Below are 6000 nucleotides of genomic sequence, written 5' to 3'. Positions count from 1 at the left end.
CTGGCCAGGCTGATGGTGAGAAAGGAGAGGGATCTTCCCTTAGCTCTCCCCATTGGGTTGTTTTAGAAAATAGTAAAGACTAAGAAGAAACAAAATCTTTTCCATCACAGGGAGAGTCTGGAAGAGGCTCCAGCACCTCTCAGGTGCAAGACAAGAAAGCAAGGGTTGGTGAAGCTTTGTCTTTTCCATTCTCATTTAGTGTCCTACATGGCCAGAGATGTTGAGGAAGATGGGATAAAATTTCCTCATTGATAAGGAACTGTGGCAGTAGCAAATTACTTTTTGTGGGAACAGGTGGAATTATAGCTTTCTGTCAAGTTTTACCAATTTGACAGTTCCTTAGCAAAATTATAGGTAGGTCTGTGCTAATTTCCCACTTATATTTAACTGGTAATGTTCTAATTTTTCTGACACATGTAAAGCATTAGAAAAAATCCCAACAAATATTATGAATGAGAAGGAGGTAGTGGTTACATCTCATTGACTCCATGGCTTTTTTGACTCAAGAACTTAATTCCAGTGGAAGAGATTTTTGTCTTGGTGAGCCCTCAAGAAAAGTGTCAAGTAATCAAATGGGCTGAAACAAAATCAGCATCTCCAAAATCCTTCGCCATTTTATTTCAAAGATTTTTGATTATTATAGAATTCTTGAGAATTTTTAAATAGCTGCTTAACTTTTATTCTCTTGAGAGCTCTTCTATTGCTTCTCACCATCTTTCTAAACTCAAGCCTCTGGAATTTGGGATCCTGTGGTAATATGTCAAAACAAAAGCATCAACAAGGTGGTTTCACTCCATTAGCGTGGAGATGTCTTCCACTTGCTTTGCACCTTTTCCAGCCTTACCTTCTCTTCTATACCATGTTGTTAGCTTGTGTGTCTCTGGGGTTGTTTTTTGTACATTTGAAATTGATCAAACCTCCTGAGTGTTTGTTGTCACATCACAGGATGACATGAAATGCTCAAGAGACCAGCAAAGGCAGAATGGAACCTTCACATCCCATTTGGTCACTGTTCCTTACTGAGCTGTCTGGTCCCCCAGGTTGGAGCTCCACCAATGTGGACCAGTGACTGTTCCTTTGTGGACTCTGAAATTGTAAGAGACCAGCTGTATCAGCTAAATGTTCACAAGTCCACAGAGCCTGATGGGATTCAATACAGAGTTTTGAGAGAGCTAGCAAATGTTCTGGCAGGAGCCATCTCTTTCATCTACAGGAGATCTTGGGAGTCTGGAGAGTCCCTGTTGACTGGACACTTGCCAGTGCTATTCCAATCTAAAAAAAGGCATGAGGAAAGATCCAGGGAGCTACAGATGGGCTTTTCTAATCTCAGTTACTGTCAAAAATTATGGAGAAGATAATACTGAGTACAGCTGGAAGGCACAGTCAACCTGGGTTCACAAAAAGAAACTTCTTTTAAATTAATTTGATGTCTTTCTATGATAGAATCACCCTCCAAGTAGTTGAAGGGAAGGTGGTGTTTTTGGGTTTTGGTGAAATTTTCGATGCTGTGACTCACAGCATCCTTTTGGATGAGCTGTCCAGCTGTGGGATGAGGAGATCATGGTGAATTGGCTGAAGGGCAGAGCTCAGAGGGCTGCAGTGGATGTGGCCATGTCTGGCTGGTGACTGGACACCAGAGGTGCTTCTCTGAGGTCAAGCCTAGGTCCAGTCCTGTTCAATGATCCAGATGCAGGAGTTGGATGTGCCATTAGCAAGTTTGTCTCCTCTCCCCAATTACATATAAAGGAAGTTCAGGATAGTTGAGTACCTCAGGTTGATAATACTTCAGATCTACAGGAAGCTGATGAATCATATGTTACTGTCTTCTGACCTCAGAGGTGTCTACTATATTGAATAGACCAATGCTTCAACTGTTCCAACACCTGATTGTCCAATCACACAGGAAATTTGAACTTGAATTACTCTCTTTCCTACCTGCTTGGCTTAATTGAATTGCTAACAATGACACAACTGTTTGTAAAAAGTATCTGGTGGAGATGTTGCTTGATTCTTTATAGATTTCAAACTAGTGATGTATGAAGCATAGCTCCGTATTCAGTACACTATTTTGTCAGCCTTTACATGAGTCAAACCTATTGAGGGTGAATTCAATGAGAACTGATGAGACCAGCACATATCTGAAGGTTGTGTTACAGCTGTGGGGCTGTGTTTCTTGGAGATCTATTTCTCGATATATTTGAAGAGCACTACACCTTCAGTAAGCCAAAGAGTTTGAAATGTGCCTTTAACTCTGTGAAAGAGCAGTGAAGAGTCTGTGCAAAAAAAATAAAAAAAAACCCAAAACAAAACAAAAAAGAACTGTAGTCTTTGTCTTTAAAAAAAATGAATATGGCTTCTTGCCTTTTCTGGCAAAGACATCAAGGCAACCTTCTATTTCTGACATCTGTATTTACTGAAGAGTAGTATGAAGCTGTAATTCTTGAATTGAGAGTTATATGTATTTTTCTTTTTCTGTATTTTTATTTTCCTTGGTTTTCTAGACTATATCAAATACTCTCTCAGTTTGCTAAGCCCATCATGCAGGGTTTAGCCCAGGAACTAATTTGCCTATCAGTCACTCAGCCAGCTCTATATTTGTGTTTTCAATGGAGACTTGATTGCATAGACTCAGTGTGGGGTAGATGGTGTCTGGCTCTCAGTGATATACTTGGAAGGATTCTGCATGTGAAAGTATATTCAGTGGGTGATGAAGTGAAAATGCATGATTTCATTTCATTTTCATTCAATGTTCGAGTAAAATGGTAGGAAGTGTTGACTGCAGATCAACATGATCTTTGCAATCCTGGAAAATTCCATGGGGAGAGCATCCATTCGTTTGTCCTACTCTGCTCCATTGGACATAGAAAGACTTTATTACAACAGTAACTGTGGTTTTATGTTAAAAACCCCCCACAGCTTATTTTCCTTCTCTAGCAATCAATGCTCAAAATTATTTTAGAGGAGAAAGTGTGAGATTGGGATTCTGCATCCAGGGCTTATTGCCTAACCAGAAACAACAGACCTTGTTATCTTTTCCCAATGTGATGGAAACCTGATCTCCTGTTGAATGCCTACCAAAGTTTAGACTGAACTTTCAGTGTGCCTGAAAATGGCAGAGTTTGGACATACTTGGTACTAAAACAAGATAGTGCGTTTTACTACGGCACATTTCTTTGCTTTTAACATCATTCTGGAAATTTTTGGCTTAAATTTTTGTCTTTCCTTTCCCTCTTTTGTTTTTCAAATGACTAAAAGGGAATTCTCTAGAGAGCCAGCCTCACTTACTCCACATGACTCCTATTTATCAAGAATTTCAAGTATTTTGCTATGTCCTGGAAATAGAAATTTTCCTTGGAGGGAAAGACTTCGAGGTTAATTGGAAAAGCATAAAGTGTGACAATAGTCCATGTGACGTGACTTGTTAAAGACTCTCAAGGCAAAGTGGATTACCCTTGTGTTTCTGTTGCTTAGGAAGGAAAAAAGTTGGGAAGATGCAAAGCCTCTGATGCATGAACAATGGGGCTGTAGTGGTTCACAACATATTTAACCCAACTCCTTCCAAAGGGCAGATGGCAGAATTTTACACCATATTTGTTTTAGATCAATTTTCCTGCAATTCTCCAAGTCTTACTTTCAGGATTCAGGTGTTGTTAAATCCTATTCTTCTTTTTCTAAACCATGCAATGTTTGTGAAGTGCTTGATGGAAAAGGAAGTGTTTGAAGGAAAATAATAAGGTAGCCCACTGCATGTTTCTGGAAGCTTCCCTGATGGTAGAAACTCAATGGCAGGATAAGAGAACAACATTTGAAAAGTTTAGTAATTCTCACTTGCTTTGAATGAGGGGAGAACTGCACAAACAGGTGCAGGTTAGAGGTGAAAGTTTAGTGTTCAATGTGGTTTTGGCAAAGCAGGACAGGTCAGGGGTTACTGAGACACAAAATAAGCCCATGGCAGGCCAGGAAAATGGCCTGTGAAATCTCTTCCCTAGCAGGCAATGAACCTGGCGGGACTGCACTCACAAGATCGGGGAAAAGGCTGCTCCTCATCAGAGATTGATAAGGGGAGACAGGGATGGGCTTTAGGTGTGTGCAAACATGGCAAAATTCCTGTGCAATTAACCTGCCAACATACAGACTAAATGTAGACCCAAATATTTGCATTTGATTTTAAGACCTTGCAAGATAAAACTTTGTGTCACAGGCAGAGAAATTATTAAACCCATGATGATAAAGAAAGGAAAGGAGGTCAGACTTTTAGGGGGAGTTTGCCCATAATTCAGCAGAATCTTTTAGGTTGTTGACATGTATTGTCACACTCCTAATTAATATAAAGCAGTACATATAGAAAAACTGTTTCTAAATGTATTTTATGATTTTCAGTTTTTACAAAAATATTTTTGGAGGAGATTCTGGAAGCAAACAAACAAACAAACAAACAAAAAATCATTAAATGTTTTCAAACATGAGACTTGAAATTAAAAACAGGAAAAACCAAACAACTCCCCTAATTCCAATATAATCAAACACAGCCTTTTACAGTAACTGTTCTTTCCTACCAGTTTAAATCAACAGTAATTAGATTTGGGGAGAGCATGCAAAAGGAAGAGAAAAATGTTGGGTTTCACAAAACATTGTGTAGAAGTCATGGAGTTCAGGTTCAGGGCAAGGATCTTCTAATCAGTCAGTAGAAGTGCTGTATATGTCAGGAAAATAAAAATACCTTAATACTTCTATTTCTTTCAAAGCAATTGGAACCAGACCGTAACAAGACATGTTACAGAAGAAATAACTAAAAGTGATGATGGTGGGATTGCAAAGAATTCCTTGTAAAGATCTCATTTGGAGACAGAAAGCCAAGATGACCTTCCCAAATAACATCCCTCTGACAGCTGAAATACCTCTGTGAAAGATCCATCATGGTTCTTTGAATGTATTTTCAAGCAAGACACTGTTGTGGCATTAAGTTCCTTAAAAAGGAGCTCAGGGTTGAGGATGCAACTCAAAAAGTGTTTAATAGCTTTTTTATTATACCCCATGTGTATTGGCTGGCAGAGCTCTCCCAGATGGATTGTGTTCAAAGCTGCCACAGGCGCATTTTGCAATTTAGCAGTGGCCTGAGCTGTACTGAACAGTTTCCTCTGCAGTTGGCAGTGTTAAATGCTTTGCCATTACTCTGAAAAAGGAGCTTTTGTCTCTGAGATGATCAGAACAATCGCATTTTTGTAATGGGAATATGTTTACAATCACTTTGTTTGCCTTATCTCTGGCTGCTGTTGTGTTGAACTGATAGTGGTGTTAGCACTGACTTGGGGAGAATGCAGAAAGATCTGGGACAAAGGCAGTCAGCTCTCTGGGCAGAGTGAGTTAGCTCAGGAAAGATAAGCCCAGGCAAAGATCCTGGTCCTGCCTCTGCTGGAAGAACTGATTATGCCTGATATTTGAAAATCAGTCCTCTGGGTTGCAAACCTTTTCAGGAAAGCATTTACAGGCTTCCATGAGGGTGAACTCTGTTACAGATGGATAATGAGATGATTGGCTCTCACAATTAAAGAATGACTATTGTGTGAATATTAATAAAAGCTTTAGTGATGTATAGTTGTGTTATTGTCGTTTAGATGTCCTCTGTTCTCCCCATAATTCCCTTTTCCCCCCTGTATTGTTGCCATCAGGCAGCCGGGGCTGTCTAGGACAGGTACAAAGAAGCTGCACAGTGTCCCTTGCATGGGACAGTTGGGAATGGAAAAGCTTGGTGCTTAGGGGGGTGGCATGGCAACACCTGACCTCCAATCCAGTTACAAGAAAGCAGTTTCCACCGATAAATGGCAAAGAAGAGCTGACTGACAGACTTTGGGAGGGACCAGGGCTGGCTGATTCAACTCCCAGGGGTATAAAAGACTGAGCACCCATCTTGAAGAGGAACCAGCCATGTGGTATCCATGAGAGTGGTTCTCAGCACTGTGAATTTGTCCTTATGTAGTCCTTTTGTTACACTAAGGTTTA

Source organism: Ammospiza nelsoni, chromosome 1, assembly GCF_027579445.1.
Source record: "Ammospiza nelsoni isolate bAmmNel1 chromosome 1, bAmmNel1.pri, whole genome shotgun sequence".
Lineage (NCBI taxonomy): Eukaryota > Metazoa > Chordata > Aves > Passeriformes > Passerellidae > Ammospiza > Ammospiza nelsoni.
The sequence above is the reverse complement of the archived record's forward strand: the minus strand, read 5'-3'. Positions refer to the sequence as shown.